This window comes from Podarcis raffonei, chromosome 5, assembly GCF_027172205.1.
Source record: "Podarcis raffonei isolate rPodRaf1 chromosome 5, rPodRaf1.pri, whole genome shotgun sequence".
In the NCBI taxonomy this organism is placed as follows: domain Eukaryota; kingdom Metazoa; phylum Chordata; class Lepidosauria; order Squamata; family Lacertidae; genus Podarcis; species Podarcis raffonei.
The window spans coordinates 93435712-93445516 of NC_070606.1; positions in this window are offsets into that span (position 1 = coordinate 93435712).

Consider the following 9805-nt stretch of genomic DNA (forward strand, 5'->3'; position numbering starts at 1 on the left):
GCTGAACTGGAACGTGTGCAAACAAATGCTGGAATGTAACAGCAGCGGTGTTATGGCCCTGGGATTAGATCATGCGCAGGCAAACTAAGGCCCGGGGGCCAGATCTGGCCCAATCGCCTTCTAAATCCGGCCCACGGATGGTCTGGGAATCAGTGTGTTTTTACATGAGTCAAATGTGTGCTTTTATTTAAAATGCATCTCTGGGTTATTTGTGGGGCATAGGAATTCGTTCATCCCCCCCCCCAACATAGTCTGGCCCCCTACAAGGTCTGAGGGACAGTGGACCAGCCCCCTGCTGAAAAAGTTTGCTAACCCCTGGATTAGATCCTCCTACTTCAAGGGGTGGAAAGGGACGCGGGTGGCGCTGTGGGTTAAACCACAGAGCCTAGGACTTGCTGATCAGAAGGTCGGCGGTTTGAATCCCTGTGACATGGTGAGCTCCCGTTGCTCAGTCCCTGCTCCTGCCAACCTAGCAGTTTGAAAGCACGTCAAAGTGCAAGTAGATAAATAGGGACCGCTCCGGAGGGAAGGTAAATGGCGTTTCCGTGTGCTGCTCTGGTTCGCCAGAAGCACCTTAGTCATGCTGGCCACATGACCTGGAAGCTCCCTCGGCCAATAAAGCGAGATGAGCGCCGCAACCCCAGAGTTGGTCACATGACATACGTTTAAAGTGCTTCAACACCATTGGGATCTGTAGTTTGTTAAGGGTGCTGAGAGTTCTCAGGGGATTGCCAATCCCCTCCCAGAGCTACAATTCTCAGAGTGGTTTAACAATCCATCCCTGTTCCCAGGGAACTGTGGGAACTGTAGTTCTGTCTTCTGGGAAGCAGAATGCATGACTCGACGGGTGCTTCATCTGATCCTGCAGGGTCCTTCTTCTTAAGAGTAACTGCCCATGTTCAAGACATGGTTCTGTCCGTGACCATTGGGAGTTGGAGTCTAACAACATCTTGAGAGCCACAGTGTTCCCAATTTGAAAGGGGTGGGAGGCAAACATACCCCCCCCAAATTGCAGCATTTCTGTATATTTTCGCCATGCCCGCTTAGACCCTGTGATTTTCAGAGATTCAGGACAGGGTGTGTGTGCCCTTTCCCCTTCTTCCTATTGCTAGCAAAGTCATCATTATTTTTAAATGCATATTAAGAGAATGGCAAACATTTTTCTCAGTTTGCATCATTGTGGAAGGCTGTACAATGAAGTTTATATCGTCGTGGATTTTGATTTGCTTGCCTGCAGAATTTGCAGGGCTGGTCCCACCACCATCGCCTAACAGTGTGAGACAGCCACTCTAGGCAGCAGATGCTGGAGGGCAGCAGTGACCACCCCGCTGGCGGTTTCTCTTGGGTGCCCAGTCATTCCTCTCTTGGAGAATACAGCTGTGTGTGCACCACGTGGCATGTACAACAGTAGCCTGCTGCCCTCGCGTGTGCTGGAGGACGCTGTCCCATTGCCGGCCTTAAAACAATTCCCTTTGCCTCAGGCAGCAAGATGTCTCAGACAGCCTCCTAGAATTTGGATGGTTTGTAGAGAACAAGCAGACCTGACTTGAACATTTGATATTGTGCCACCGACTATAGATCCAGGGCATTCCCCAGACTGTCAGCATTTTTTCAGGAAGGATTCAAGAGCAGTGTTTTTTTCTGGGGGGGATGCAGGGGTATGCATACCCCTAAACATTTTGTGAATCTACTGGGAGAAGAAACTAAACATTTAATTTTTTTTAGTTTCTTCTCTAGCGCAGTGAATTGCTAGTTCTGTTTCTATCCTGATGGTGGCCTCATTTCCTGTCACGGTGTTTCCTGAGTCTCAGATGGAAGCGAGCGTTTAATGTGTGAAGTAGGATTTGAAATCTAGCATGGTGATTGGTCAGTTTTGTTGTTACCACCTCCAATGGCGGCTTCCTTTCCTTTCCTGGTGTTTCCTGAGTCTCAGACAGGAGCGAGCGTTTAATGTGTGAAGCAGTGTGGAATGTGGATGTGTGGTATTTACCCCGATTTGAACTATAAAATGGTGATGTTCTTGAGTCAAAATGAGAGTACAGTGGAACCTTGGGTTACGTACTGTCCTCCTTACAAATGCTTCAGGTAATAAGCTCTGCTAACCTGGAAGTAGGTGCTCCTGGTAGTGAACTTTGCCCTGGGATGCGAGCAGCCAAGTCCCGAAAGCGCGTCTCAGGTTAAGAACGGTTTCGGGTTAAGAACGGACCTCTGGAACGAATTAAGCTCGTTACCGGAGGTACCACTGTATCCCTAAACATTTTTTAAAGGAAAAAGCACTGTTCAAGAGCAAAACCCGGGTGCAATATTGTGCACATTTGGCTTTGCAGTTAGGGACTTGAAAAGGATCTGGGATGAACTGGAAAGAAAGGGGACAAGTTAGTTTGGGGTGACTTGCTGGAATAGAGAAACTTCAAGTACAGTGGTACCTCGGGTTAAGAACTTAATTCATTCCGGAGGTCCGTTCTTAACCTGAAACTGTTCTTAACCTGAGGTACCACTTTAGCTAATGGGGCCTCCGGCTGCTGCCGTGCGATTTCTGTTCTCATCCTGAAGCAAAGTTCTTAACCTGAGTTACTATTTCTGGGTTAGTGGAGTCTATAACCTGAAGCGTCTGTAACCTGAAGCATCTGTAACCCAAGGTACCACTGTACTTGTCTTTGGAATTTCTTACAATGCAGCCATTGGTGATGTCGGTGGGATGGCTCTTTTACCTTAATTTCAGTTTGCTCAGTTAAATGGATTAAAGCGCTTTGCTACCCTACCACAACAAATATACTTAAAAAAAAGGGGGGGAGAAATGACCTTTTTGCTGGGCAATGCATTGAAAAGATTGAGAGGAACAAATTATTCGTAGGAAGACATGCAAACACCTCGCAATCGAATCAGAATGAATGCAGGATGAGCTCTTGTCATCATATAACCTCACTGCAAATGAATCAGGACAAATGCAGACCTAATCTAACCTCCGTGTAAGCTTTGTGCAAGCGACTGGAGGCAGGTGATCAATAGAGAGGTAATCTGGTGGAGGTCTCAGAGCGTTGTGCTTTGATCTCTTTGGCAAAGTCCTTAGGAGTCTGCTTTCTCTCTTAAGCAATAATAAAATCAGCAGCTTCAGTTCTCAGGCTGTTCTAGGAGATTTTGGGTCTGGCTTCCACGTCCCGAACGAGCGCCCAGCAGATTTCCCGGTCCTCCTCCTGCGGCTTCTGACCAGGATGTCAAGGGGAGGCTGCTCAATCGCGCTCTCCAGCTGCGTCGGCCTGAAATCAAGGGTTTGTCTGGTAGTCATTCCAGCAGCTGTTTGTTATCCCCGTACCACTCAAGGGTATCTTGACATAAAAAGCAGGCATGGCAACACAAGCGGAGCAGTGACAATAAACAGAATGGCTTGATAAAGAACAAACCGCGCCAGCTAAAGGCAGCTTGGCTTTGTTTAGATAAAACAAAGCGACAAAAATCAGTAAGTTTTGCCATGCGGTTCTCAGCAGAAATGAAAGCACGGGCTGGGGGGAGGTGGGTACCCGGCGGGTGGATGGAGACTTCGCCGTAGCTATCGGAGCCATGGTCTCTTTCTGACTCTGGTTTTTCAGCTCTTGGAGACAGCTCTCGAAATGATGTCATGCTCCGTCTAGGCCTGCAAGTGCCCGTCACCCATCACCTGGGGTAGCTGAAAGTGTTTTTCTTTCTTTTGCTCTGGGTGGCCGAGATATTTCGGAAAGTTGAGGCTTTCAGCCCCTTCCTTTAACAAAAAAAAAAAGGGGGGGGAAGGAAATAAAGAAAGCCAAGCGGAATTTTCTGACCTTCCTGCTTGCTGCCATTCGTAAATCTAGGCTAGGAGAAAGGGGTCTTCTCCATTCTAGGAGCCCATGGGGCAATTGCTAAAGCAGTCCAGAGGAGCTGAAGGTCAAAGTTCAGCAGGGAAGAAGCATAGGCAGGCATTCAGGCTCCTTGGATTTAAGCCAGGCTTGGCCCAAACAGGGGCTGCGTGCTCCCTGCAAGCCATGGGAGCCAATCTCCATGCCTTTCTTTGCCAGAAAGAGCCTCTGAGGTCTGAGCATGAGGCCAGGCCTTGGTTTCAAGCCCTGAAATGGCCTCATGCAAGAAGTCCTTGACAAGCGGCCATCTCCCTTTGCAAACTACACTTCCCAGGGTTCTTTGAGGGAAGCCATGACAGTTAGGTGGTCCAATGGTGCTTTGGAATGTATGGTATGGATGTGGCCCCAAACCACTCAGCCCTTCTATGAGCTTCTCTATGATCTAGGAGGACCTGAAGGCGAGGCACTTGCATTTAGGCTTGCACAGAATTCAGTAACGTTTAATAGACCCTTTTCGTATAATTACCACTAAGTGGACAAGTTTATATTACATCTCAGACAGGGTGGCAGACCTGCTAATGACAGGAGTAAACGAAAAAGAGCAACTGAGTGTATCAAAAGCATCAGATAATGTACATGCATTCTGCTTTGTAAGAAAATCTGACAGGGATGGGGCCATTTCCCTCCTTCATTATCTGATAGACTTAAGACTCCTATATAGCTGTCCAGATCTACTCAAAGGTTCGTTAGGAACTTTACTCCCCTCCCCCGCACTCCGCACCCTCCTCCCATGGAAGCAATTAAATGGCAAAATTGTCATAACACGATGGTTTGAAGATCGATGGTCGTCGTCTACTGTTGTTAATGGAGAGAGTTCAATCACTAAATCTTAAGCTAAAGTTGTCTTCACATCCACCGAAACACAGAACAGCTGCAGAGGGACGTTAACCAAGTATTTATTGCTTAATACCTCCTTCTCAGGAGGACTCCAGCTCAAAATCACTTTATTGTATGGAAGTTGTTCTTGTCAATAAAAGAATATGTTGCCCGAGGGCCACCAGAACCAATGGGGGGCGGGGGAAGCGGAGCCAGAACGAAGGAAGATTTGGGAGGACAGATACATCAAATGGAGTTGGATAAGTCAATACGGTGAAGTCCCCCACCCTGCAAAAAACCCAGGAAAACAAGGAGCCAACATTTAGCGGATGCTCTCATAGATGGGGAAAGGCCACAGATGCTAGAACACCTGTTTGGCATGCAGAAGGTCCCAGATTCAACCCCTGGCATCTCCAGGGAGGACTGGGAATGTGTGTCACCTGAAACCCTGGAGAGAGACCCGCCCATCAACGTGGACCACCAGTCCTCAACCTTTCAAGACCCCAGCCCACCTTTAACACAAACATGCATATGATGACCCCTGTTTTTTCTACCATGTATTTGGTGATACCACTGTGGTTGTGATCCATCTTAGACCCACCAGCTGAAGACCAGTAGTGTCTTCCTATGAACTTGCTGCATCAAAGGACCACACTTTTGCTATGCACAACTCAGCTGGCAGAGGACCTGAGCTATGGTGTAGAAACAGGCCCTCTGAGTAGTCCCTCCAGGAATAGTCCCGGATTTACAGAAGCCGTCCCAGTTTCTCATTTGATTCTGGAATGTCCTGCTTTTCCTTAGAAGGTCTCTCATTTCATGGAATAAAAGTTGGAGGGTATGGGAGAATGGATAAATGTGTCTTGCTAACATTAGGTTTTTTCCATGGCAGCATATTGAAGAAGAAGAAGAGGAGGAGGAGGAGTTTGGATTTGATATCCCGCTTTATCACTACCTGAAGGAGTCTCAAAGTGGCTAACAATCTCCTTTCCCCTCCTCCCCCACAACAAACACTCTGTGTGGTGAGTGAGGCTGAGAGAAGTGTGACTAGCCCAAGTTCACCCAGCAGCTGCATTTGGAGGAGCGGGGGCGTGAACCCGGTTCACCAGATTATGAGTCCACCACTCTTAACCACTACACCACACTGGCTCTGAGCCTTAACTGGTTGATAACTAACTTTGAATGTTCTCTGCTCATAATACTGAATGTTTACCTTTGAACATGTGATGAAAGTATTGGTTGCAAATCTCCATCTTGGAAGGGTGGTGGCTGTAGTCTTTGTCTCCAGGTTTAGTAGGGGTAAAGGTAAAGGTAAAGGTACCCCTGCCCGTACGGGCCAGTCGTGACCGACTCTGGGGTTGCGCGCCCATCTCGCTTAAGAGGCCGGGGGCCAAAGCTGTCCGAAGACACTCCCGGGTCACGTGGCCAGCGTGACGAAGCTGCTCTGGCGAGCCTGCACCAGCGCAGCACACAGAAACACCGTTTACCTTCCCGCTATAAAGCGGTACCTATTTATCTATTTGCACTTTAAGGGTGCTTTCGAACTGCTAGGTGGGCAGGAGCTGGGACCGAACGACGGGAGTTCACCCCGCTGCGGGGATTTGAACCGCCGACCATACGATCGGCAAGTCCTAGGCGCCAAGGTTTTACCCACAGCGCCACCCGCGTCTCACCATTAGTAGGAGTAAGTATGTGTAAATGAGCCTCTCTGAGTGTGAATAGAGCTCCAGGCAAATTGGAGGCTGGAAGGAAAGAGAGAGCGAGAGAAAGAGAGAGAGAGCGAGAGACCTTTGCTTCTTGGTCTGTTTGGAATTATCATTCATTTCTTATAAGATGCTGAGCCTGTGCTGGACAAGTACAAAATATTGTACAGAATTATTTGGATATACCTTTGATGTTTTTGTTCTGCTTTGAAGAAAGTTCTGCAAGTAAAGTTTTGAATGATATCTAATGGGTCTAGACCATGTTTTATTCCAAAAGGAGTCAGTTTTCATGCATCTTGTTCATTCCTGCTGCACAATATTGATAGCTGCAATATTGGATTCCTCTCTATGAGTGAACACAAATACTGGTAGCTCTGGTTATAGGATGAAGAACAGGCTCCTGAGCCCCACATTCCTGTTTTGCAATGGGACATACTCTTCAAGGGCTGTGGCCTGGTTCCTGAGGAACTATGGACATTGCTTGGCTGTTATGCTGCTCTTTGTGTGTGAGTCGCACTTTTGCATGTGGTAAGGACTGCTCTGAATCCATCGAGGCCTCTCTGCCAAAAACCCAACCATCACTTAAGAAGAAGAAGAAGAAGAAGAAGATTTGATATGCCGCTTTATCACTACCCGAAGCAGTCTCAAAGCGGCTAACATTCTCCTTTCCCTTCCTCCCCCACAACAAACACTCTGTGAGGTGAGTGGGGCTGAGAGACTTCAGAGAAGTGTGACTAGCCCAAGGTCACCCAGCAGCTGCATGTGGAGGAGCAGGGAAGCGAACCCGGTTCCCCAGATTACGAGTCTACCGCTCTTAACCACTACACCACACTGGCTCTAAGGCTGCAGTCTTCTGATGAAGTCTCATGATACATGGCTATTAAAAGCAGGACTCTTCTCCCACGCCCCCATGCCCGTTGCATCCTCTTTTACATACTTTACCAAGATGGACTGGGGATGTTTTGGAACTTGTGGTTCTAGCATTTATTTGTCTTATTTATCAAAGTATTTATATGCTGCCCTCTCATAAAATATCAGTGTGCTGCACAGTACTATGAAAACCGAAAGACCCATAAAAGCAGTACATTTATCCAGTGTGTCAGAGCACTTTTGACCAGTGCTTTTTATTTGAAGGGCTGTCAGAGGACACTTATTGATCTTGAAAGAGTTTGAAGGGTTGTCTGGTCCCAGTCCAGTTTAAAGATAAAGAGCCCTAAGAAGGGAGGGAACGGGTGTGCTTGAAGTTTCCCATCATCATTTGGCATCTGGGCTGCAAACTGAGCAGACCCATACACTGGTTACCTGTATTAGTATTAGAATCAGAATCGTAGAGTTGCAAGGGGCACCTGAGGGTCATCTAGTCCAACCCCCTGCAATGCAGGAATCTAAAACTAAAGCATCCCTGACAGATGGCCACCCAACCTCTACTTAAAAACCTCTGAGGAAGGAGAACCCACCAACTATCGAGGGAATCTGTTTAGCTCTGACCAGATGACTTTTTGCAGAAAGAAAAAGCCCTCCACATAGATAAATGGTATGCCAAGGGGGAAACTAGGTTGCTTAGAGCCCTTCTAGGCTAGAATCCATCTAACTAGACACGCTAGTCTTCTGTCTGCAGAGAATTCAGGAGCATTTGGGCTAGCCTCCACCTATAGTCTGAGGTGGTACAGTCCAGACACAGGTGTACCATATTAGTGAGAATTATGCCATTGGGGAGGGAGTGAAGGCTAGAGCCCTTTGACCCCTACCATCTATCCTTTTTTTTTTCTTCAAATTTTTTTATTGATTTTCCAAAAATTTTTAAATGAATAAACATGCATCTTAACTGTACTTAATCCAATCTTATTAACATTGTTGAGTGACTTCCTCAAATCCCCCTGGCTGAGTTTCAGTGTATATCATTGTAACAGTTTTCCAAAACCAATTTTCTCATAAAATTAACTTAATCACTTAACTTCTTTCTTTCTTTTCATTTTAACTTTAAACATATTATTCTCTAACATCACATATTTAAATCCTAAGCCTATCTGGTATTTGCAAGTTTTTCCAATTAAGTTATCTATATTTGACTAAATGGTCTTTGAATTTCATCCATTCCTCCTGGTACTCCTCCTCCTTCTGGTCACGGACTCTTCCAGTCAGGTCGGCTAGCTCCGAAAAGTCCATCATCCTCATCTGCCATTCCTCCACTGTTGGGACTTATTGTGTTTTCCAATTCTTAGCTAACAAAATTCTAGCTGCAGTTGTGGCATACAAAAACAGTCTGACATCTTTCTTGGGCAATTCCAAACTTGTTATTCCAAGAAGAAAGGCCTCTGGTTTCTTAATAAATGCATATTTCAACATTTTTTTCAATTCATTATAAATCTTCTCCCAGAAGTCTTTCACCTTGGGGCAGGTCCACCACATATGATAAAAGGTACCTTCTTTTTCTTTACATTTCCAGCATAGATTATCACTATTATGATATATCTTAGCCAATTTTACAGGGGTTAAGTACCATCTATACATCATTTTCATAATATTTTCCTTTAACATCATACATGCAGTGAACTTGACCCCTTTCCTCCACAACCTTTCCCAGTCTTCAAACATTATGTTATGTCCCACATCTCTTGCCCAATCTATCATCACTGATTTAACTTGCTCATCCTTTGTATGCCATTCCAACAACCCTACCATCTATCCTAGCTTACTACCAACTACTTTTCCATAGCACTTTGCTGCTAGATTAGCAAGTGCAGGGAGTGCAGAGAGCCAGATTTGGCCCAGGGGCCTCTAGCTGCTGAACACTCCCACAGAACTATTTGCGTTTGTATTTCAGCTGGGAATGAACGTGGCCTCTAAAATCCAAAATAAACTTCAATTTAAAAGCAGGGGGGGGGGAGAAACTAAGCAAAAAAAGAGGGGGGAGGAAATAAACAAACAATAAACAGAAAACACTCAGAAAAGCTTCCGCTCCCCAGCCCTTTCCCAGCTTTTCAAGGCTGCGTTATTTGTTCCCATTTTTCAAGTGAATTTGTTTCCTTTGACCTTTATGCATTTCCTCTTTGTAGCAGCTCAAACATGCTTAGTGGGAAAAATGCCGCCACAAATGAGAAACATATTGGGAAGGCAATACAGGAAACAAAACATAAAACATGGAGTTATGTACACAGGAGGTGTTTCTCCGCCACAACCACATATTTTCTACACCTGGGTGTATTTTATTTTATTTTATTTTAAAAATGCATATCCTGCCTTCTGGCATGTAACGCGGGCTCCCAAGGTGACTTTCAGATGATTAAAATGCACAATAGAATCAAGGAGGGAGAGAGAAAGAAAGAAAGAAAAGATAACAGCAAAGCCAACAGGATAAAACCAACCCATGACAACAGAGCAATACAAAGCAAATGTTGCTCTATCGGCCCATAAGAA